At 42.7% G+C, this 26,436-nt stretch overlaps 1 protein-coding gene across 1 annotated transcript in view; it reads right to left on the bottom strand.

Moving 5' to 3' along the window:
• LOC123765268 (carboxyl-terminal PDZ ligand of neuronal nitric oxide synthase protein) overlaps positions 1 to 21,494 on the bottom strand; it is a 497,901-nt gene extending 476,407 nt beyond the window's left edge. The window contains exon 1 of the mRNA XM_069335506.1: positions 20,980 to 21,494. The gene's annotated coding sequence lies outside the window, so the exon portion shown is untranslated. The remainder of the gene's footprint in view (positions 1 to 20,979) is intronic.
• Between the last annotated feature and the right edge of the window lie 4,942 nt (positions 21,495 to 26,436).

Genomic DNA, 26,436 nt, shown 5'->3' with positions numbered 1-26,436 from the left:
GAACATTAAGACACCATGACACATTATTTCCAGCTGGCATTGTCATGCGAGACTGCAGTAGTCTGCTCACAGCTTTCCACAACAGCCTAGTTGATTGGCGGTGGCGTCAACCCATCCACAGTCACCCACTATTGTTTTAGATTCAGCTACTCGAAACAAAAAGTCCTAAGTAGCACGGGCTATGGCGAGCCCGTATCACTCTCCCGCTAGTATTACTCACTAAATACCGTCAAAACGACGACTGCGAGCAATTTACAACCTTTTTAAAAGCTATTCCGATATTATACATTTCACATGAATTGTATTCTCACTACAACACGCTGTGTTCACGTGTCGAGCAATCGCGACAATAAAAGATTTGAGTCTTCTTGTATAATTATCTTCAATTTACGAGTCAATTAATGCAACTGCTGCTGCTGCTGCTGCTGCTGCTGCTGCTGCTGCTGCTGCTGCTAGCAGCCGTCAACGATGTAATATTAAAACTACAAAAAAAAAATGAGAAGCCTAATTTGACTTCCTTTGACGAACATGAACCTAAATATTCAGATAAAATTTGTCTGGAGTCCGAGGGAATTGGAGAGCTGGAGGCAGGGAGGGGGGGGGGGAGGGGGATATATATGCCAACTCCACATCCACACTATGACTTGTACACCTCTAGGTTATTGCTTGCTTGCTCTCTGTTGCTCTCGCTCTCTTTACTCTCGCACTCTCTCGCCCGGACACTGGCAAACACATCATCTCCATCACTGAGACGCTAAGAAGCAACACGCCTGATGTATGGAGCATCGCCATCTATCAAAGGCTCCACCTGACGACACCAACACTGGGCAGTGGTGGCAGGTGTGTACCCCGTCATGTGCACGATACCACACACCTCCAGCCCTCTAAGAATGGACTGACGACCTTAACGTTTGGGGAGCATAACTAAGCAAATCTTGCGTCAGCTAGAAAAATGGATTACAAGAACCTTCAAGTCCAGGGATCCCATCACAATGGTTGTACTATTCAAGTCACTTGTGTTGTCTCATCTTGAGTACTGCTCAGTATTCACTTACCCCTTCAGAGCAGGAGAGATTGCTGAAATGGAGGGAATACAGAGAACATATACGGCACGATTAGACGCGAAAAAGTACCTAAATTATTGGGATCGTCTCAAAGCTCTCCAAATGTACTCACTAGAAAGGAGACGAGAGATCAAATAATATACACATGGAAAATACTGGAGGGCCAAGTCCCAAATCTACACAGTAAAATAACAACGTACTGGAGTGAACGATATGGAAGAAAATGCAGAATAGAACCAGTGAAGAGCAGGGGTGCCATAGGCACAATCGGAGAACACTATAAACATCAGAGGTCCGCGGTTGTTCAACATCTTCCCAGCGACTATAAGAAATATTGCCAGAACAACCGTGGACATCTTCAAGAGAAAACTAGACAATTTTCTTCAAGAAGTGCCGGACCAACCGGGGCTGTGGTGGGTATCTGGGCCTGCGGTCTACCAGGCTCCAAGCAACAGCCTGGTAGACCAAACTCTCATAAGTCAAGGCCGGGCTTAGGAGAGTAAAAAAAACTCCCAGAACCCCATCCAGGTACAATCCAGGTAGAACAGCGTATGCAAAGTTGGCCAACATAACTGCCATTAGGAATCTGAGCAAAGAGTTGCTCAGGACATCGTAAGTCATATATGTCAGACTAATTCAAGAATAAGCGGCACCGGCGTGGAAACCTTATCTCGGTAAACTTGAAACGAAGCTCGAGAAGTATGAGAGATATGCCACCAGACTAATTCCAGAGCCAAGATGGACGAGTTATGAGGAAAGACTAAATGAGTTAAACCTCACGACACGGAGAAGAAACAGGCGAGACATAATCACCAAATACAAAATACTCAACGAAATGTTCATGGCAGACAAGGACAGGCTATTCAGCATGCCTGGACGAACAGGGGGACACCGCTGGAAAATAAGTGACCCAATTGAACTACAAACATTAGAAATAATGTTTAAATGTTAGGATAGTGAACATATGGTAGGGTTGAGAGGTGGGAGCCAAGAGCCACAGCTCAACCCCGGAAAGCAGAACTAGGTTAGTGCCTCACATCACCCCCCCCTCCCCCCAAATGAGGTCCTCAAGGCTATGTTTTATTTTCCACTAAAGGTGATCAAATTTATATCGCGCTAAACGTTTACCGACAATAAAAGGCTCGTCCTTGAGGTGTTGTGTGCAAGTGTTAATGAAACAGGTGACAAGTGACACTCGACATTTGGCAAGTGCAAAAGCAAAACACAATGAAGTGCCAACATGTGCCAGATCCGGGAGGAAGCGCTTGGGGACGTCAACTCCAGCTTAGTCCAAGCTCAGAGGCTGGTTTCAAGAGCTGAAGCTTAACTAGGTAAGTAGGGGAGTGTAGATAGTCGCGCGCGCACACAAAATAAAAAAAAAAACATTCAGAAAAACATATATAGAGTTGACTGTAAGCCGAGTAATGTATTTGTTCATTACGTCGTATGCATTTGTTATGGGGGTCAAGTGGGGGGCTAGAGTTGGGGGGTGGGGGCTAGAGTTGGGGGGTGGGGGCTAGAGTTGGGGGGGCCCCAGAGTGGGGGGGCCCCAGAGTGGGGGGGGGCCCCAGAGTGGGGGGCCCCAGAGTGGGGGGGGGCCCCAGAGTGGGGGGGCCCCAGAGTGGGGGGGGGCCCCAGAGTGGGGGGGCCCCAGAGTGGGGGGGGCCCCCAGAGTGGGGGGCCCCCAGAGTGGGGGGGGGGGCCAGAGTGGGCGACACGGTGGTACTGCACCCCATCCTCCTAAGGTTCCCCAACGTCAAGAAACTGTCGTACTAAAGTGCCCCTTTAGCCTAACCCACCAGAGAACCCAAAACAGAAAACGGGACAGTGTGTCAAATTTCGCGAGCCGCTGCCATTTTCTAGTATATGATCATTTTTGGCCTTAGGCGGAGTAGACGTCAAAATGCGACGCTCTTTTAGGAGGACCGGGTCGTGTGGTGGTCGTTGACAGGAGGGGGAGGGGAGGGGGTGCTGGGCACGACCCGGATATATGCGTATATATATATGCGACCCGGATATATGCGAAGCATCCGTGATGCTTCGTGAGACATTCCCTCACTCTCTCGGACGCAAATTCGAATCCTCGTCACGGCCCTTGTGGATTTGTTCATTTGATGCATCATGCAATTGTGATTTCTGTGTGTAACTTACCTTAATTTGGCCTGTGTCTGTCTTTACTTCTTTCCTCTCTTGTTTTATGTGTTTATTTGAGTTCTCTTCTACATGACTTTTCGCTTTGATATGATGACGTCATCTGGTCACACAGGGCATCCCCCCCCCCCCCCCCGCTCAACCACTTGGGCTGGACGGTAGAGCGACGGTCTGGCTTCATGCAGGTCGGCGTTCAATTCCCGACCGTCCAAGTGGTTGGGCACCATTCCTTCCCTCCCCCGTCCCATCCCAAAATCCTTATCCTGACCCCTTCCCAGTGCTATATAGTCGTAATGACTTGGCGCTTTCCCCCTGATAGTTCCCTTCCTTCCCCCCCCCCAAGGATCTTAGTGTTTTCTTAAAGAATTGAAGACCATGAGACCAAAAAAAGGAATCGATACAATCGAGTGAGAAGAGTTGCATCAGGTGTAAGACAGCAAGAGGTAAGGGTGATACACTTCCCTGGGCGAGTGTACCTCAACACAAGACAACACTAGAACACACACACACACACACATTTGTGTGTGTGGGGTGGGAAATTAAAAAAAAAAAAAAAAAGTAGTTAGTAAACAGTTGATTGACAGTTGAGAGGCGGGCCGAAAGAGCAAAGCTCAACCCCCGCAAAAACACAACTAGTAAACACAACTAGTAAACACACAGAAACAAATGGGCAAAGTTTCTTTCACCCTAAGTGCCCCTGTTACCTAGCAGTAAATAGGTACCTCGGAGTTAGTCAGCTGTCACGGGCTGCTTCCTGGGGTGTGTGTGTGTCTGTATGGTGTGGAAAAAAAAATATATAGTTAGTGTAGTTAGTAAACAGTTGAGAGGCGGGCCGAAAGAGCAAAGCTCAACCCCCGTAAAAACACAACTAGTAAACACACACACACACACACACACACACACACACACACACACACACACACACACACACACACACACACACACACACACACACACACACACACAGTTGCAAGGGCAAGCATGCTCTTGTTAATATTCCAAGTGTCTCCAGCTCTATTCCCGCTGAGGCGGCATTGTTGCTCTTCCAGTTCTAGTTTCCAAAGTATATAAGCAAGAAGACCCTACTGACTTGTCTCAGAAACCCAACTGTACAACAGATATCCAGGTCAATGTTATAGGTACACTTTCCCGTCTCACTCAGCGCTAGGGGGACTCCACACCCATGAATGGGTCGACTGGTAAACACACTCACAGTCCCTGTACACAAAATAGGCAAACATGCCGTCGATGGGGACCAGATAGAAACCCATTTAAGAAACTGAAGAAAACACAGAATACCGATTTTACTTAATATTTATCAATGATATCACGGAGAGGCTATAAGCCCAGACCTCAGTGAGAGGGCTGGTGCAGGCAATGAGTCACAACGTGGCTAAAGTAAGTTGACCAGACCACACACTAGAAGGTGAAGGGACGACGACGTTTCGCTCCGTCCTGGACCATTCTCAAGCCGATTGTGAGCCAGGACGGACCGAAACGTCGTCGTCCCTTCACCTTCTAGTGTGTGGTCTGGTCAACAGAGAGGGCTGGTGTCTGCACCGGGATGCTCGTCACTTGGTACTATGTAACATTCTGCCCTCCTTCCTCCCACCCATCATTCCCAACCACGATGACGTGGTTGCCGGTAGAAGCGGTGAAGGTCCCTGTAGCTATGAAATGGTGGTCATAGTGTGGTAAATGGTAGGAGGTGCACGAGGGCTTATCAAGTTCAGCATTTCCCATTCAAATTGCCTAGCACGAGTCCCACAGCAATAATGCCAAACTACCTTTTTGTCTACGAGCGGTGTGAACAGAAGGGAGCAGTAGCGTTCTGCTCGTCTGTGGTGATGTCTTTATCGAGATAAGACAGGCGACAGCACGTACTGCCACAGGCAGATTTTAGCGTCCCAGCAGATGTCTCAACAGCCTAAACGGTCTCGTTACCGGTGTTCCCAAGTACTCTCCGTTTCAGTTTAAAGAACTACTTTAAAGGTCCAACTGAATTAATAATTTCAAAGCCTGGTGCTGACACTGTTTTCTCAATTAAATATTTTATATTACTGTTTCATTTAATGCTAAGCAACACTCGTAACGTACAACGGGAAGTTGCGGGCACGTGTCAGCAAGAAAAATAAATAGAAACAAGGAAAAGCGCCAAGCCATTACTACTATATAGCCCTTGGAAGGGGTCAGGATAAGGATCTGGGATGGAACGAGAGTCCAAGGAATGGTGCCCAACCACTTGGACGGTCGGGGATTGAACGCCGACCTGTATGAAGGGAGACCGTCGCTCTACCGTCCAGCCCAAGTGGTTGGGTGTCGGCAAGAACTTTTGTAGTCAATGTCATCTCTTGAAGCGGTGAACACCGCTTCAAGACCACTATAACATCATGGTTCCCATGCTAGTCATGCGAGGAGTGAATCATCGTTGATGGAGTGGCCACCTTTGGGAAGGTCCATTCAGAGTCAAACTACTGATAGTTGACCGTCTTGTGATACAACAGCTTTTTTCTGATCGTCCACAAGGTTGGGCAAGTTGCGGAACCTAGAAATATTAGCCTAGTACGCAACAGGGGTACTGCCATCTCCACCGTGTTAAAAGCTCGGCTAAGGTGACCACCAAATCCGTTCTCGCACTTTCGCGCACTTTCGTATAGTCAGTACTGACTTATTAAATACGTGCATATGTGACATACTAAACATACTAGTTTACCTTGAAAAGCTTCATAGAAAACACCGACCTTACCTAACCTTCTTAGTATGTTAAGATAAGCATCTTATTGCTTCGTAATTACAATTATTACTTAACCTATTATAGGTATAGGTCCACCAAGGCCCACCAAGACATCTGCGGTCCTCTACCTTCTCCATAAAGACAGAGAAAGTGTAGAAGACGCCGTCCAAAAGAGCAGAGCATACTTAAGATGCCAGTGAACTTTGTGCCACTCTTTCCTATCATTCTCTTTCACTTTGTCTTCCGTTCACTTGGCCCATTCTCCCTATCTTTGCTTGCTTGCCTCCCTATCTGCCTCACCCCCCCCCTCCCCTCCTTCCATCTCTCCTACCTCACTGCTACTTTACGTTCTCTCAGCCAAGGAAAGAACATCCACAGATCGCAAGTACCAGCTATTGGTACTGGTAATGGCTCCAAAGGGCCTCCACTTACGGGCTATACATGCCTGTGCCCCCTTTTGGGTGGCTTAATCTTTATCAATCTTATCAATCAAGGAAACAAACTAGCTGCGATACTGGAGCAAGAAGCCAACACAGCGAGAGGTCAACACCGTGCTCGACCCCCCACACGAGAAAGCTATCAATTAGCGCCTTCACAGAAGAAACTCCAAGCACCTATCCATCAGTTGATTAATGGTGCTAGCACCGAATTGTTAATTGGACGCTCGGACAGTTTACCTCATCGCTCGGACATTAATGTGTTACCGGACACATGAGGACACGCAGCCACACCTGAGGTCGGGCAACATTTACGACACCTCAGATAGAGAAGCACTTAAGGGAGCATTATTTCCAAATTTGCCAAAAATATGCAATAAATGAAAACTAGTTCTATTTCGATCAAACTTTTTTGACTAGTTGTATATGAAAAGGGTTTCATTTGGTCCGAGTTTCAGCATCGTCGTATAAATAGGAAGGGAGAAAAAATAAAGGGAACTAGACGTTATAAAAACGGTAATTCTGGATATCAAATCCTTTTAAGTACCACAGGAAACTTGCGATAGTTTAGAGCAGAACTGTGTGGGACTGTATGCAAAGACTCACTAAGGAAAGTGGAGCTGTCAGACTAGTAGAATATGGGCTAATGTGGTGTCTACATTCACGAAGGGAGAGGCGGGATGATCCTATGAATTACAATCCACCATCACATTAATGGATTTATAGGAAGCAAATCCATCCTGATAATTTTACAAGAAAGCCATAAGGACGAGATATCCATATCCTGCATATCCATATCCTATGGATATGCAGGTTCTCTCTCTCTTTGGATTATCAAGAGGTATTTGACATTCCCACACAAGAGCCGCCTATACAAACTAAAGAAATGTGAAGGGTCATAAACTGGGTAAGGGGAAGACCTCTCCAACGGGAGCCAGAAGCTCACGGTGTGAGGTAGATACCACAACTAAGGATACCACAACAAGCAGGGTATCACAAGGGTTAGGGCTATACCATATTTTCTCTATCATTGAGAAAATTCAGAACAAACCAAGATTATAAAAGGATGCAAGAATACAAGAGTTTTCTTCAATCTTGAGTTGAATCTTCAGACCAGTCCATGAGATACCTGCTAGACTTCACCCCCAATGAGTTCTGTAGCACAGTAGCCTACATCCTTAACTCATAAACGACGGGACACTTTTATTATTTATATATACTGTACATACAAGAGTTCTTACATTCTTGTAAAGAAACATGCATAGCGTTCCAGGCAGGTCCTTTATCCTACTTTTACCTGGAATAAGACCAGTAAAATTTTAACAACCAGGTACCCATTCTCTGCCGGGTGAACAGAGGCGTACAGTTAATGGTTGGCGCCTAGTCAATCCTCCCCTTCCAGGATACGAACTCAGGTCGAAGCGCGAGGATGTTATCAATCTCTAACCAGGGAAGAAACAGTTGGGCACGTTTCCTTTCACGTGATATGACTTCACGTAGCAGTTGAATATGTACCCAGAAGTTAGACAACACGTGGCCTTGAAGAGCATGAAAAGTTAAAAGTGATCAAGAGTGTGTGTTTAACAATGTTCACTCTAGAACAACGTTTAATTGTTTACAAGTGCATCTGAATGTCTAGCAGTGCTGGGGGGTCGTGGTGATGCTCCACTAGTCAAGTTACATCGGACAATTATACGATATTTTGTTTTACCTATGCAGCTCTATGTATCTCCGTATCTCTACGAGTATCTTTCCAGCTGTCACTGTCCTTGGTACTGTCAGTTACCGGTGTATACAGTTTCATTTACCAATGGTCCGAGCCAAGCAGCCCCAGGACGAGAGGAAGCCTAATAACTGATAGAAAGGAAAGTTCTGGTACAAGTCTTGTCGCTTCCTTCTCAAGTTGCTCTCCCTCCTGCCCCCCCCCCAGCTGGTGCAACTTGGTGCTGGTGCAAAGTGCAACTAATGAAAGACTAAATCAGAATGCACACCGAATTTTCATATGTCCGTACAGGAAATGAATGAATCAATTGACACACACACACACACACACACAGCACCTGAGCGAGGATATACAAAAATACAAGGTTGACAGCATGTATACTTCACAGCATGGCATACTTAAGAGTACTTAGAAACTTAAGGATTCATTAAGAACACTACACAGCTAATGTCACCGGCAACTCCATCGTTGCTCTTGTGAGGCTTGTGGGGGGGGGGGATATGATCACTACTTATCTACCTGAATTTACCAGAAGGTCACTAACCTTAGTGGCCTCTGAGGACAGGAAGCCGACGGCTTGTTAAAGCCCCATCCCACCTATTGCCCAGGTGATTTTTTTCCAACTGTATTTTAAAATCCAACAGCTTCGGGTAGGCGGTTCCATAGGTTTATAACCCTGTAGATGAAAAATCATCTCCTGTTTTCAGTGCTCCATTGTGGCTTGTAACTATAATATACACTATACATATGACTATATACACGATACTGAGGGGGGAATACACACTATGGAGAAGAGCAGACTATTTAAATTAAATCGAGGCAGGAGACTAGGACATTAGTGGGAACTGGACACAACAGAGTCGCGGGATCACCATAGCCTGTGATACTTGTAACATTTTCTTCTGAGTAAGCTGAATCTAAAAACAACAACGAAGTCGTGTCGTAAGATGTGATGAAGGGATCTTCCCCTGTGGGGGCTGCGGTCGGCAGGTGAAAGGCACTCCAGTAGTTGCTCAATCCACTTCCGTCCATAACTAGGAAAAAATATGACATTGAACATCCAGGTGTGTAATTAGCGCGCCAGGTGTGAAAGACCAGGAAGCGGGGTTTTTTTTTCTTGTGTGGTATAAGTACAGAGTCAATTTTACTGTCAATATTTTTTTCTTTAACTGTCTATTTAATGGAAGTTATGAAGCTGGAATTAGGCTACATCTGTCACCGGCACAGTGACACCTGTCACCGGCACGGTGGCACCTGTCACCGGCACAGTGGCACCCGTCACCGGCACAGTGGCACCCGTCACCGGCACAGTGGCACCTGTCACCGGCACAGTGGCACCTGTCACCGGCACAGTGGCACCTGTCACCGGCACAGTGGCACCTGTCACCGGCACAGTGGCACCTGTCACCGGCACAGTGGCACCTGTCACCGGCACAGTGGCACCTGTCACCGGCACAGTGTCATTTTGAAAAGATTCCCAAACTGCTGGAACTTATTACAATTGAATAAATAATAATCGCGCGAGTATCCATTTGGTCGTTCACAATATTTGCACTTTCTTTCCTATCTTGTTGATCCACCATCTTCCATGTAAATGGCAAGCCTAGTGCCAGAGTGAGAGAGTGAGTGTGAGAGAGAGAGAGAGAGGGGGGTGGGTGGGGGTGGACATTCAGTTCCATTACGAGCCCCAAGAGGAAAACAGCAGAAAAGTTTGAAACCAAAAACAGAACTTGAGGGCGTCGCCAGGCTAGGGAAGAGGCTACGGCTCGCTGGCAACTCCCCGCAAATCTCATTACGTATTACACTTTTTCCTTTGTGGCATCTGGCCAAGATTTATAGCCTCGCTCTTACTATATACTTTAAGAACCGTTCTCTCCCTCGCTCTTCCAGATAGAACTTATTTAGGTAAAGCTAATGGGTGTGTAGGTGTGCGTGAGTGCATGACCGCTTGCGAGAGTAAGTGTTTTGACACTTATTACAAATTGTTCCTTATTTTTATCGTATTTATATTCATATTTCCATTTATTCCTCCGTGTAACTTCCTTCCGCAGAGTTTAAGACAAACCAACTTTACTCCTGGTCATGTGGCAAAACCACTGCCAACATTTCCGTCGTTCAGAGTTTTCTCACTAGTCAACTCTGGCTCAGTCCTGGTGGCTCCGCCCTCCCTGCATCGCATCACTTCAAAATCCTACATTTTGCTCGATCAGAGCTTGCTCTGTCCAGTTAGTAGTAAATAGGTATCCAGGAGTACTGACAACTGTTGTGGGATTGCTTCTTGGGGAGGGTCTGTATTTCGACCTACGAAAACCTCTTTACAATCTTAATGTATCGAGGATTATATCACACACACGCACAATGTTCCCAACAAAACGAATTATTCAATTATCAGTTGGCACTGAAGCGGCGTGATATACTGGGTGAAGAACTACATCTCACAGATTGCCATTGGCTGAGGCATATGTCCTTGCTTGCTATTGGTGTATTTGTTTACCGGAGCGTTGGACTATAGAAATAGTTAGCCAAGCAGAATAGAACTCCTGGACGTTATTCTGATCTAGTTCATCTTGAAGGGACACGAAATCGTACTAATACCAGGGAAATTGATGTCCATCGTTATCCAGAAACAACTACTACAAATTAGCACTTTTGCATTAGGTAACTCCTTCATCCTTCAAAATCGCGATACAATACTGGTGATTTACTTGATTTCAAGTGTCAGTGAGAAACTGTTGCCGATGAGAAAGAGTTTCATAGATGCAAGTGACACGTTGAGATTATTATAATCAGGGAAACAGTGAGAAGCGCGAAAATTATAAGTATCACTGCCACGAAACCTGAAGGTCAGCCGAGAATGTGATTTAAAAACTATCAGTTTAAACATTTTTGGAGGCGGCGAAGGCCAGTCACTGATGAAAATGCTCCCACATACTATTACACGATTTATAATTAATGCGCAGGTGGAGACTGGTGAATGGTATCCCGGTACCACAGCTTGTCTTTGGTCTATCCAGAGTACAAAGGTATATGGTATTGTAAGGAGGCCATATTCTATAGAAATAGCTACATATCCTGGACCAAGAGACGCTGGGGTAAGTAGCACAACACTTATTTGCATGGTAGGTTAGATGTAGGACAATACTGCAGAACATTGTATTTTATCTTTTACTGCTATCACTCTAGCAATACATCAAGCTCATGCTTATGCCAGTACCCGCGTTCGAGCAGCCGTTTGAACGCATAATTGTGGATCGTGTGAGAGCGCTTCCTAGGACAGTGAAGGGGAACTTCCTTGTTGACTAAATGTGTGCGCCGACACGGTTTCCTGCGGCTCTCATTGTATATACCCAGACATCTGAAGTAGGTCTGGACGAGCGGCAGTATTATCTCTTAGGTTGTAATGTCTAAGAAAGCACTGAAGCTTCTTTACCTCAAACATTAACAAGTTGATGAGGAATTAGAGTGGTAAGTAGTTGCCGCCCTCGCCATACTATACTATATTACAAAGTTCAAGGGCCCCATGACATTTTACTACGAATATATGTCGTGAAGGAAAGCCAAGACAATGGGATTGTTCTGTCATTATTATTATTATGTGATTCGGAATCCCTGGACTACAACACACCATTTTGGCTGATATCGTCAGCCAAAATCGATATTTTATCGAACAAATCGTCACGTGGTTCACAGTTCTATTAGCATGTTGAGACGAGAGTTAACGGGAAACTCAAGCTCTCGACAGGACACATTATACCTTTAACGTATCCTGGCCGGGGAGGATTTACTGGGCGCAAATCCTTAACTGTAGCCTCTGTTTAACTCAACAGTAAAATGTGTACTTGGTTGTAACAACGATTCTTCGCGGCGGGGGTCGTATTCCAGGGACCTGCCCGAAACGCTACGCGTACTAGTGGCTGTACAAGAATGTAACATCTCTTGTATACATCTCCAAAAAAGAAAGAGAAAAAAAAAAAAAACTGGGCTGGTACGCACTCATAAGCAAGTTGCCGCCGCAGAATCTGAAATCCGCTCTAGAGAAAATAGTTAAGCAGAACAATGGGGGGACCGAAAAAATCAATGTCAAGAGCTGATGCGTGAGGATACCTCATTTTGCATTAACACTTTGGGAAACTGTTTATTTAGTTTTTTTGACTCCTTTCTCAAAGTTCCTTTCTGCCTATCTTCTAACTGCTGTGTATCTGTTTCTTTATCGTTTGTTGTGCTAATATGTTTGAGAGTCAGGCTCTTCCTATATTACGCCCATTTTCTTGTTTTCCTGTGCGTGCATGTGTGCGCGCATGCGTGCGTGAGTTTAAAAAGTTATCATACAGTTCTAACTCACGACACAGCCGTCCTTGGCATAGGAACAAACGCCATGAACAAGATAACGGGTAGTACATTATCCACTGGAGGAAAGGCAAGGTAATCCACGCGTTTACGCGCGCGAGCTACGGACCTATAAACGTAGATGCTCCACGATAGTGCATTTTCAACTCCTAAAATCCAATTTCACGCCCGAAGATTTAAACCCCCCGAAGGGGGAGACGATAGAATTTTATGTCTGGTAGATATTTGGAGGACGTTCATGTGTCGGGTGGAATTTAATATGGCGGGGTGATGTTCCATAGTGTCGAGGTCCCACGGAATTGATTATGGCAGAATAGGTGGGGGTTGATGACGGGAGGAGGGGGGGAGAATGGGGTGGGATGACCTGGAGAAAGTGTGGGGGGAGTAAATTAAGGGTGGATGACAGGGAGATGGGTAATAGTATACAGGGGGGAGGGGAGTGGATGAGAAGAAGGGTAGGGAGAATGTGACCTAGGATAGGTGATGTTTGCTAGGCTTTGTACACAGGCCAAAGCTACAATAGGTGATTTGATCAAGGTTATTCTGGTGTATTTACTGTACGGGCTGAAAATGAATGATGCGCGTCTCCTAATCAAAGTTCCATAGTTTCTCAAGTTAAGAAAGTACAAAATATGAGTATCCAGAACGATATAGTAATATTTTGAACTTAAACGAGGCAACCCCCCCTATTAGGGTGTATAACTGTATATTCCGTGCCATGCCCTACTTTGAAATACTGTTACTTATATTAAAAACTAAAACTAAAATTCTGTTATTTACTTTTCATGGAAATGTTTGTTTCATCTTATGAAGTTTGGAAGAACTCAAGTTACACGGTGGTCAATGGCTGGAAATTATCGCTATGTAATATTGGATACAAGACGTGGAATTATCATCAAAGGTTAATTAATAACCAGTTCGATAAAGGACACAAAAACCAACCTCGGCAGCTCCATAAACTATTAAAGCTGCGAAGGGAATCTTCACCAGAAGCCTGAGTACAACAGTTCACACAGGAGTGAGCACGGGCTCTTAACACGTCACTATTCAGATAATTCTGATTTTTGTTTTATTCAAACTTGGTGGACTCAATAAGTTTAGCGATTAGACGAGGAATAAATACACGCCTGCCAATAGGTACACACACACATATACACACCTGCCACCATGTACTCTTGTGAATATGTACATACAATCAGGTGAGTAAATACAAATTATACAAGGGAAAGAGAAGCTCTATAACCAAGTTAGTGACGAGCGTGCCATGTTGACATTGATACCACAATTTTTTGTACATCATGTATACAAGAGACGACCACCTCTGGTGGTCGTCCCTTATATATCAGCCTCGAAGATGATAGGTAGCACCCGAGGGAGCCTTGTGGGGCGCCCACGTGTGCTTGCACATATTGTCTTCTACCATCCTCATATTTCTGCTGAGAAAACGGACTTTTTTATTTTTTAATATCCGAAGCCACCGGAGTATATTTAGAAGCCTCATTCTGTCATTTCACAAACAGGGTTTTATGACCGGTTTATTTTTAACAATTCCACCTATGTGTTTTTTAGAAACTGAACCCTAACTAGAGTTATCCTTCAAAGAGGTGCCTCTCTTCCAAGCTAGCAACGGTGGTTGGGTTGGAAAATACTGTCATGTCGGGTGTAATCTGTAGTTTCCCTTTGAGATGTATTTTCTCGTCTCAATAAACATACTTGAACTTGTAGCTTTTTCAATACAGGTCCACGGGAAATTCAGTTCTCTCCTGATGGGTTTTGCTGCTATAGGAACAGAGTGGCAGGCAAAATTATTCTCTCCGTGTGTTTCAGCCGTTTGTACTGTTGTAGGATGTCTTGTCCATCGTTGCTATATTTTTCACTGCTACTCTTGAGTTTCATCTGGATAGTCACCAGCCCTGAAAATGTTCCAAAGTTTCCTCAAAGACTGCATTCAGTTCTCGGGTATCACCCATGAATCGTTTTACTCTGATGCCTATGTTGAGAGGCAACCCTGGGCTTTAGTGGATATATTTACACACACACACACACACACACACACACACACACACACACACACACACACACACACACACACACACACACACACACACACACACGCAGGAAGGGAAGCTAAGTTGCGATGATCTTCAAAGTGAACTTTAGATTGCCAATATACACCAATGAATCAGTTGTGGAAAGCCCACAGTACTTCCGCGCCTCCTATTAAGATACCAAATATATCGATTATTTAACAGCAAGATGCCCTGTGGTATGGAGTTTCTGAAGAGCTCAATTTTTATTTTAGGAAGTCTGTAGTGTTCTTGAGGTTTTCTGGAAGTAGTTTCAGGAGTCGGAAGAAGAGGGCTGTGCGAGGTCCGAAGGGGGTGTAGATACTCTGCAGCCACTCAGAACTGGTCTTCCCTGCCAGAAACCCGTCACAGGACTGAAGTCATCATGAGCCTTCGGTAGAAAGTACATTGTTTGGATTGCTGTAAAGAAAGCCATGAAAAAGTCTCTTGCTTTCGCCAATACGAGTCTGCACTTTTTCCAGAACTAACTTCATTGTAGTAAAGCTTTGGAATTAAGCTCCGGTTCCTTGTCCTCGCGTTCTGGAACGCTACTTCCGGGTTTTCTATCGGTTGATAAGTATTTCTTCGTGTAGATGCCTCAAACGTTCCCTCCAGTAATTTTCTGCTTTCCCACACTATGACAGAAGCCCCTTCCCCATTGTTCGACTATCTCTCCCGGTCTCTCAAATTTATTGATTCTACATCCCCTCTGTAGTAAAGGTCTGCTTCATTCCCGCAAGACGTCACTAGCTTTATTAGATACAACACTGCTACTGTAAACTGATATGAAATGTAAACGTTTGATGTAGTAAACAATGATAATCAGAACAATAAAACTAAATATTAACCAAGTTCTTAACATCTCTCCATTACCTCTGACTTCACTTACAGACAAATAGCCTCGTGATAGTATAGACTAAGAGGTATAACGCATAGAATTCACACAGATTTTAAAGGTTTACGTTTTTTTTTATAAAACTGACAAATTACCGTGACCCTCATTTGAAATGGGATCAAGTCAATATATGCAATGGCCGACATTCGCGGAATTTGGCGGTCGATTCAGTGCTCACTCGCTCACTAAATTAGAGTTGCTAGACATCGCCAGTTCAAGCAACAGCTCTCCTAAGTAATGGTTTTAACAAATAAATAATCTTATTTAACATGGCAGAACCTTCTAGCTGTAATATGAGGGTTTCATAGCACACACAAACTACAAGTAAATGTTGTCATCTTTTCTCACAGCAGACAAATACGAACGGAACATGAAAATGAACAAGAAACTGACAACGCTTCTTCAACTGTCAATGCCCACTTCTGAATTTCTTCGATTCCTGATCAAAGAAACACCCCTAAAAACTTATCCGATTAATACTGGAACAAATGATGCAACGATAAATTAATTTTGCGCCCGAATTATATCTTATAAATACATACTTGGCCTCCGCTAGGTTGTAACGTTCCTTCAATGAAGCACATTAGGTGTTATAAATATCCAAAGATCATACGAAATATATAAAAAAAATATTTAAATGTAAATAATTCCTTAAATCGCCAACCGACAACAAAGTCACGTACGCGCTCCAAAGCACATTTCAAGAAGCCTAACATGTGATTCAAATATCAGGCGCATCAATTCAGGTTTTGTCGCGCTGTATTTACCAGCAAACAACGACGACTTCATTACAACACAAAAATGTCTTGAACCGTCCAATATGGGGATACAAGGGATGACAAAAATCCAACACAATATGCGAGCCTGATGTGTGGGCGTCGACGCTGCGGTACACAGGCTGTACTTGTCGCCAGGAGAACGTCAAGTTACAACACATTAGTATGTAGGGTAAACTAGACTTGGGGCCTCCTGTCCTCCAGGTGGCGGCTGAAATACTAATTTCAGGACTCGACACGAGAGGACATAATAGGGTTTACGTCCATGGCAAGTGCTAGGGCCACCTGCAGCACATTACGTACACGATTGGGTTTAAATTTGCATGAACCCTATCCTGAATTTATCAGTGACAGTGATGATAAGGATGCTAATATGTATGGCGACAAGTTTATTCAGTGTTGGGATTTAGGCTACAAGACAACTAGGCTTTTTTTTTTAAGCAGCCCGGGTTTATTTTTTTAATAATAAACTGGGCCCGGGTGGGTGAATGGGCAGCTACCCTCGCCAACCCTGCAACTAGCGATTCATTATCGAAATAAAAAGTATAAAATAAAACATTTGTACGAGGCAAATAAAGTCGTTAGACATACGTTGCCACAGCTCGAATATAAAGAAATTACAGATATATCTAGCGGTTCGTCTTGTACAGGGATATAGACGAAGAGAAGGATTGTGGGGATAAAGACAGACACATACTTTAGAACATTACATCTTAAGAGACTTTGACTAAGAGAAGATTCAACAGTTCAGAGGTGGATCTGGACTTGCGCAGCACGAAATTTCAAACCATTTATTAATAATGATTAAATATACGAAATCTTTACACTATCCACATTCCATTTCTATTTTGTATTTTTTCTAAATTGAATTTTACAAAACTCGCTGTATATATTACATACATGAATTCATACAGTAATAATAAAGAATTGAGAGAAGTAAAGTCCTCCCCGCGCGTAGTGTTGCCAATGGCAACATCAAATTATATTACAAATACGTCAATGGTTATTGTAGCCTACAGTCCCCGCGGTTTTAGCTTACGTAAGATAATTTACATAATTCTGTTTTTGACTGGACTAAAAAAATGCCAAATTAACGTCCCGCTCGAGGTGCGGGTTGAGGAAGGAAGACGGTAGCACAGTCCTGCCTAACTGCGGGACTATGCTGCCAAAGTCTTGACGTCTGGCCAAATTGTCAGCAGAGTCGCAGACCAGTAAGTGCTGCCACAGCATAAACAGCAATCCGTATAGAAATTGACTGAGTAGAAGTGCTGCCAATATCAAATTTAACATTCATATTGTGTGCAATGTATACCTCTTAACGATATTTCGCTATCTGTACATTATAATGCAATTGCCATGCACATTCAACTCTAAAGAGAACAATGAAAACCCAGTGGTACTCAGAATAGCAACACTTGACGCTATTTACCTTTGTAAATACGCAAAGGAAACATTTCTATCAATAGACCCAACTGCAGTAAGCCTGCAATTTCTTCCGAAACATAAGATGTAAACATACTCTCAGTGCAAGATTAAACTATTGACTCCATTCACCCAACTGGTTACTAATGCACTGAAAATATCACTAGTAATTTTCTGTAAATCAAGATTAGCTCTTCAAGTACTTAAAACGCCAAACTTGCAAAATAGACAATAGGACTCTCGCAATAAGTAATGATAATATAACTGATGCACAGATCAAGAGTATTAGAGTATCCTTTAGCATGCATGACGTCTTGTATATGTATTACCCAACATGGCGAAACCGGCAAGGCAGCTAGACTATGCAACATACACGAATTCTAACTACACACAGTCATCTCATTCACTCATTCATTCATTCATTCATTCACATGCATTATTCAATGCATGTTACTAACAAAAAATTAAAAAAAATATTCCGATACAAATTACACACTTTAGTTCAGAAAGCTTCTAGGTCAGGAAATATAAGCTTGTTAAGAAAGAAGAACAACTATATGTATGGAGCGCACAAGGCGTCCACCAAGCAGTGGCGCATATAAAGTGTCAATTTGGCTGGGATATCTTCGCTTGCCGCAAGTCACGAGTTTCCCAATGCTGTGCACTCCTATTATAAACTCAAAGAGCCAAGACACATTCCTTAAGCATTATATTAGCGAATCACTAATTAGCAATCATTACAGACCAAACTGCACGAGATGACTTGAGCTTCATAACTGCTCATTGTCTACCCCTAAGATTGCTAGTGAAGGCGAGTTAGTGGGCAACTCGCGTCCAAAAAATGACGAACCATCGGGTGAAATGGGGATATTAGGTTAATTTAGCTATCTAAACTATATAACCACTTATTGATTAGTATAGTGTTCAAAAGAAAACTCTACAAGCACCTTTAAAGGATACCTGATCAACCAGGCTGTCTCACGTCAGGCTGCGAACAGCCTCACACTGCCTGGTGGATCTGATCAGCAATCAGGAGGCCTGGTCAGAAACTGGGCCGCGGGGACATTAACCCCCGAAATCTTCAATAGGTAGTGTGTGTGTGTATATATATTTCCTTTTGCTCTGTGGGAATTCTCATTATCTGCTGATGTAGACCTGACCAAATGTAAACTGTGTCAACAAAATTATTCGCACACCCTCCGTCACTATGTGATGGAGTGCGAAAAGATACGTGAATTTAGAGACAATTCTATAACCAATGTTCCAGCGATGTGTCAATATTTCATTCAAAATGATCTGCTACCAGAAATTTTAGCCAAATATCCCCAGTTTGCTAACTGTAGGTAGTAACTGAGTGATTGTAACCTATCCACCGCTGCCCACTGGATGGGGGGCGGTGTGCAGGACAAACATATAAATTTTGACACTAGCTCTCCACATATGTCAGTTGCTTAATTTAGAACCTGTACTTGAGGTCGATCTCGAACCCATTGTTGATGTGATGACTTATATTGAATTTTGTAACTAGCTCATCAAGATTGTAACTTGCTTAGCCTAAATGAATTGTGGGGTTCAGTCCCTGAGCCCATTATGTGCCTCTGTAACCCTTTCCACTACCGCCCACAAGATGGGTATGGGGTGCATAATAAATGAACTAAACTAACTCAGTCTACTATTTCAAATAATTTAACTTAATACTTGTGTGTCACATGGAAACGTCTGAAGTTAATATAATTTAGTATAAGACATTTTTCCATCTGTTTAAATGTTATGTTTAGTAATATACTATCTACCCTTTTTATATATATATAAAATTGGTATTTTTTCTTCATGCATAAAAACCCGACAGCTAAAATGAAACATTGCATCTTTTTCGGGATATTCTAGTCAATAGGTTTTTCTGAAACAATTACTGATATACATGATAGTAACTATAATCAGCAGCCTCACTGCAATAACACCAGACTAAATTACTCAACTTTGGTAAAACTAAAATTTGGTCGATAAAGATGTTGACCCACTAGTCATAGTATTACAATTATACTGCTCCCAGAAGCTCCTTCGTTGTGAAAATAACTACAAAGAATTATTTTGTAACTAAAGAATTATCTTTCCCTAGAGGCCCCATACACTTTTCCGCCTCTGTGAACATAACAGCCTTGTTTCATCCCAGCGAGTGTAATTTTCTTGTCTGTTGATTGAAATCCAAATTCCCAGCAAACACCTTAAAATAAATTTTAGCGGGGTCAGTGTTTTAAGAGCAACCAGTACCTAGGAAATGCATATGTTTATCTCTCAGACTGTTTGGCAATACATTTATTGCTTGTGATGTGTATCTATGTATGTATTAACACGATGTACTGAACGGGGTGAGAATAGCTTGAGCTACCTCATCCCTTTGTGTGTATTTTACCTCAATAAACTTATTTCAATTTCAACCAGTACCTGACTAGTCTCCTTAATAACTCCCTGCAAGCAAAGGGGTTATCGTTTGGCAGTTGTCCGTAGAGTTTTTAGGACGGAAGCAAGGGCAACCCTCTCGGGCAATTTTAATGTACAGTATCTAATAGATATTTTTCCATGATTATTCCTTCTGAAGATGTATTATTAAATGCGAAAAGTAATTAAGAAAATTCCTGTTTCAATTCTTCCTTCGTAGTCTGACACTCACATTTTTCATCACTTGTTAATTTTCGTGATTTACACATTTTCTCATATATAAACAATATTATACATCGAGTTTTGTGTACAGTAAGGCCTAAATGTGATTTGGTGTTTAGGTCCTGCTGGCAATTATTTGTATTTGAAGTATGGTGGTGAATCTTATGAAGGTGCTATTCGAACGACAATCCGTCTTTAGGTTGATCCCTCTACCCAGCGGCTGACCCGAAAGACTATGAATTTTAACATTATATTCATTCAAAACGGCAATTTTCTCAAATATTATATAAAAGCAAGTTGTGCACATTTTGGCCGTAGGTTACGTGTTTCGGTTTTGTTGCAATTTTTATTATTTGAAGTACGTGGGTGAAGTATTTTCCAAGATGCGATTCGAAAAAGTCCTCAGCTTTTTATAGAAATATTCGAATGTCATGAGTTGCGAGTCGCATGTAAATGGACTTATATAAACATAAATCATCTCAAGATAACCTCAAGAAGATAACATGAGTTGTGCCGGCTTCATGAAAGACATTTTGCCCTTGTAGAGGACGGGCCGTGCTGAGCATTTATAAAATTGCTAATCGATAAAAATTCGAAATTGATCAGTTGGGGATCATGAGGCTTAGTCTCTACCACTATTTCCCTCCCTGTAAAGGTCAGTGAATGTACACGTATTTAAAGAAATAGTGAGTATCTACTTTACCGACAATCTGGAAGAGGCTGATTCAATGTTCCTTGTAGGCGAGCCGAAATACCAGTCCTCTATTCGTTGATGAATACTGATGACGCTGTCCTTGGCATGATGATCTTCGAGGCTCGGTCAAGATTAAATCCAGCCAACAAATAGTCCAGTCATGATTGATGAAGATTAAGCCACCCAAGAGGTGGCACGGGCATGAATAGCCCCGTAAGGTCCAGCCTTATTGAACACTTGGATATATATTTTGGAAGGCAACACAGCTTATAAAGCTCTAGAAAACACCAATACTTCATGGTCGCTGTAAATGCCGAAAAATGTTTATAGCAACATCTCTGTGCAACACACTATCACCAAATGATAACTTGCACATGTCAATTTCAGCAGCCACGATATCAAAGGGCAAGTCTTTCTCAATCCAAATGCCAAAACCTCTTTCCAAACTCACTTTAAAGATTACAAATAAAAAACAAAAGTTATTACAAAGTTTCCAATGGAGCACTATAAAACAGACGTCCCACTCGACAGTCGAAAGAAGACTGACCTGTCGTCTCGTCCCTAGGGGGTGGGTGGTTGCGAGGCCTTTCTCTGATTGGCTAAGCCATTTACTGGTGTTCTTGGATTGGTTGTTCTATCACGCGGTGAGTACTTTACGTTCATTCCGTTGGCCACAGCACGTTGAGAACACCGCTTCTCATCCGATCAGCGAAGTTCAAGTTCAAGTATGTTTATTGAGATAAGAAAGAAATACATCTCAAAGGGATAGAGTGGCTTAGGCTATTTCTACCCCCCCCCCTACTACTACTATTTCTACTACCTATTTCTACTACCAGCGAAGTTAAACAACGTTGGGTTTAGTTAGTACTTTGATGGATGACTTCCTGGGAACACTAGGTGATGTTAGCATTAAAATAATTAACATACTACTTCAAACTGTTTGGATGTGTGGTAATGGTTATTAGTGTGGTAATAGAGATAATTCTTATGCGCTTTTACCCCAAAAGAGTGATACTAAAATATATTTTGTAATATGTATCATGTGATGACTATTAAATTAATGTAAATGTATTTGCAATGTATAATATAATTTCTGTACTGCATGGAATTGTGAGCATCATAGAGGAGGGTAGAAATAGCCTAAGCTACTCTATCTAACTGGGATGTATTTTATTCTCAATAAATTTACTTGTTTACTAAACAGTAACATATTAAATAGGAGGAAAATCCTGTTTTTATTGCATTTTTCGACGTTTCAGCCGGATTAGAGCGGTTTTACGTGTACATTTTTCGGTTATATAAACGGAAAATCAGGAACATTATTGTGAATTCTATAAAAACACATTGATTTTTATCATTTGTATTGAAACAACATTTTCATGTTTTTTTAATTATCTAAATAACACGAAACCTCGCTTTATGATTTGAAGTAAAAATCTTCGAATTTGGTAATATATTGACGTTTTTTCACGTTTATCATGATGAGTGATTTTCAGTAAAAATAATCGAATTTACTAATATTTCAATTCTGCTTCATGTTTTCTCACGATATGTGATTTGACCTACAATATAGATATAGCACTTATCAGAATATACATTTAGTATACACCTATCATATTTGAATTATGTACAGAATGGTGTAAATGATTCAATTTATCTAATTCTGAACAAAACAAAGGACAAAGCAGCTCAAAAGACCCTTGCTCATGACCTTTACTTGCAGTGTGAACTAAAGCCTAGAATAAATAATAAATTACTGTATACTGAAATAAATTGTCTAAGAATGGATCTTGTTTTATGAGATTTGAATGTATTCCTTTCAGCAGACGATATCATAACATTAATATTTATTGATATTTAATTCTGCGTTCATAAGAGATCATCATTGAATATAATCTTTTTGTATCGTTGTGTTTTTTCTTATTATTATTATGCTGTACTGTAGAGTTCTGTAGAGTTTGTTGCTATCCCTTTGCTTCTTTGGACTTGGTTTCTTTTTGCATCACTGTACAGCGTATTTCGTGAACATTCTGTGCCAATGAGAGAATCTTTTATAACTTTCTAGTCGGCTGTAATTCTCCAGCTATGACCATACTGCGTCTACATGCGAGTGAATTTATCGCATACAAACCAGGAGCGTTATTGCAGATCAAGACAATTAAATTTAATTTAATTTAAATGACGTTTAAAACAGCAGTAATAAGATGAAAGTAGGGTGTGTGTGTGTGTGTGTTACACATGCAAATATCTAATTAGGATCGCGTGATAGCTCGCTGCGAACGATGGACTGATGGGGAATAAGGAAGCAATAATAATAGGGCAGAGGAAAAACAAGGAGGGGTGAAAGTTGATAAATATATCGTGACAGGAACTTAGCAGATAATGAGACTAATCCGCCATCACAATATCTCCTTCCCTTTAAAGCGGTTCTCTCTCCCCCCACCCCCACCACCACCACCGACTCTCCAGGAATTCCCAGCTCCAGAAGTATCTGTCGAGTGGGGAGCTAACCGTCTGAGCCACAGCAGTGGTGTGGCTTGGCCTTTGATCCTTTCCCGCCCTCAGATCGGCTCGTCTTCAAGATTTTTATGGAGGAAAAGAAAGTTGAAGGAGCATTTATGTCTTCTTCCTCCGACATTCCTTTTTACAGTCTATTAAGCCCCTCCAAGTTTTGTTTTTTTTTCTCGAAAAGCTTCGTAACTATAGAATGTGGTTCAGGCAAGAATGTTGGTCTCCGAATGCATGATAGAGCTGATGATGAGTTAGCCAGAGTCTGTCTTCAACGGATTTAATTATAACCTTGGATTGGCTACAAGGAATCGCAGTACAATAATACACCAAGAACTTCAGCAAAACCTTGTAGATTCTGAGGCAAAGTGAAATCTACGCCAGTAATTCCATCTATCATACTATCATGCAAGAAGAACCACACGTCTATGGATCATCCAATACAATCAGCAGACTCCTAAATATTACTACCACTCGGCTTAGACTCGGTTACAAGTATCTCTGGGAATATTCATTATCTGCTGATGTAGACCTGACCAAATGTAAACTGTCAACAAAATTATTTGTATACCCTCCGTCACAATGTGATGGTCTGAAAAGATACGCGAATCTTGAACAGATGTTCAAGAAATGTTAAATGTTAACTACTACCAGAAATTTTAGCCATATAGTCCCAATTTGCTATCTTCTTGAGGTTATCTTGAGATGATTTCAGGGCTTTTAGTGTCCCCGCGGCCCGGTCCTCGACCAGGCCTCCACCCCCAGGAAGCAGCCCGTGGCAGCTGACTAACACCCAGGTACCTATTTTACTGCTAGGTAACAGGGGCATAGGGTGAAAGAAACTCTGGCCATTGTTTCTCGCCGGCGTCCGCGATCGAACCCGGGACCACTGGATCACAAGTCCAGCGTGCTGTCCGCTCGGCTCCCTAGTTGTAAGTAGTAAATGTGGGTGATTGTAACCTTTCCACTGGATGGGAGGCGGTGTGTGCAGGATATATAAATTACTACACTAGCTCACCACACCGTGTTCACATCAACGCTGACACCACGGGAGACATCTCCCGTCACGCAGGGTGCAGTCGCGCCTCCACAGATCTCCAGTATCTTCTATTGATACTGGTGATGGCTCAAAAGGGCCACCACTTACGAGCTATTCATGCCCGTGCCACCTTTTGGGTGGCTTCATCTTCATCTTAACACATTCACAAAGGAGACATCTCCCGTCATGGAGGGTGCATTCGCACCTCCACAGATCTCCAGTATCAGCTTTTGATACTGGGAATGGCTCAAAAGGGCCACCACTTACGGGCTATTCATGCCCGTGCCACCTTTTGGGTGGCTTAATCTTCATCAATCAATCAATCTCACCACACATCACACACACAGGCACCGCTCCTGTGCCAGGTAAGTCCACTACGGGCTCACCATAGCCCGTGCTACTTGCCCCGCTCTTGTGCCAGGTAAGTTACGGGTTCACCATAGCCATAGCTACTTGGAACCATAGCTACTTGGAACTTGTTCCGAGTAGCTGAATCTACAACATCACCACACATGTATATTACTTAATTTAGAGACTTTACTTGTGGTCGGTCAAGAGGCCTGGTCGACGACCGGGCCGCGGGGACGCTAAGCCTCGAAAACACCTCAAGGTAACCTCTTGGTAGGTCTCGAACTCATTGTTGGTGTAATAATATCCATTAAATTTTGTAACTAGCTTATCAAGACTGTAACTTGCTTTACTAAATGAATTTGGGGTTCAGCCCCTGAGCTCTTTGTTATGTGCCTATGTAACCCTTTCCACTACCGCCCACATGATGTAGAATGGTGGCCTTTGACAAGCCGCCAGATTCCTGTCCCCGTCGAGGCCACTAGAAAAGCGGTGGCCCTCAGGTAAATTCAGGAAAATATACTTATTTCTGAAATGTAAATACAATTTTGTTTTATCTTGAGCAGTTTGGTTAGTATGCTGCTGCTGCTGCCAATCCCAAACAAAAACAGAGTCACGTATAAATATTCGAAATGATATATAAATGTCTCTGTATAAATGTTCAAAACGAAATAAAATTATAAAACAGAACGGTCATAAATTATAAAGACGTTAACATATGGACATAAATAAACAAGCACTCACCATCTATATTCAAAAGACACCAGAATAGCTAATGAACAAATTGGCTATTCTGAGAAACGGCCTATTGACATTGCTCGGGTGCAGGGGGGGAGTTGTGTAAAATCCTGGTTTGTGCCTCGGAGAGGCTACGGGATCCAGTAAGTTCAGTAGAACTTCGGTTTCAACTCTTTAACCCTGTCGTAGCTCAGTCGATTAAGGCAGTGTCTGGGATGCTCCCGGACGCAGGTTCGAATCCTCGTCACGGCCCTTGTGGATTTGTTCATTTGATGCATCACGTTAGTGTGATCTCTGTGTGTAGTGTCCGAATAGCCATCCTGAGAATCCAATTTATTACACCAGCTGTTAGCTGGCGTAATAAATTGTAATGCAATATATTACTTCAGAATTTAGAAGCATGCACAGGAGAAGTTCGGTAAAATAAACAAGAGTTCTTCTAATCGACTCTCCTCACTTCCTAGATCAAAACAAGAAGTAAAATAAAACAGTAGTACAAACACACACATACATACATGCAGGTGGGACTGCCACCTGGATTCAGCATCGTGCAGAAAGTGTCAAAGGAGACCTACATGACCAGCTGCGAGTGTCTACCCTCTGAATTATTCAGCGCCTGCACTGGGCAACAACAAAAAGGGATTACATGACTACTAAATTTACCCCGCCAGCACAAGGTTACAATTTACCTTGCAAGCGCAGAAGGCTATCAATTCCGCTAATCAACATCTATAAATCTAAGTTTGGTTTGTCTGTACGAGGTTGTAGGCTAGACGGTTGCAGTTAGCCTCAGCATACCTTTTCATGGTAAACTGTAATTGTATCGACTGTTA

This window comes from Procambarus clarkii, chromosome 33, assembly GCF_040958095.1.
Source record: "Procambarus clarkii isolate CNS0578487 chromosome 33, FALCON_Pclarkii_2.0, whole genome shotgun sequence".
Taxonomy (NCBI): domain Eukaryota; kingdom Metazoa; phylum Arthropoda; class Malacostraca; order Decapoda; family Cambaridae; genus Procambarus; species Procambarus clarkii.
This window is presented reverse-complemented; position numbering and strand designations above follow the sequence as displayed.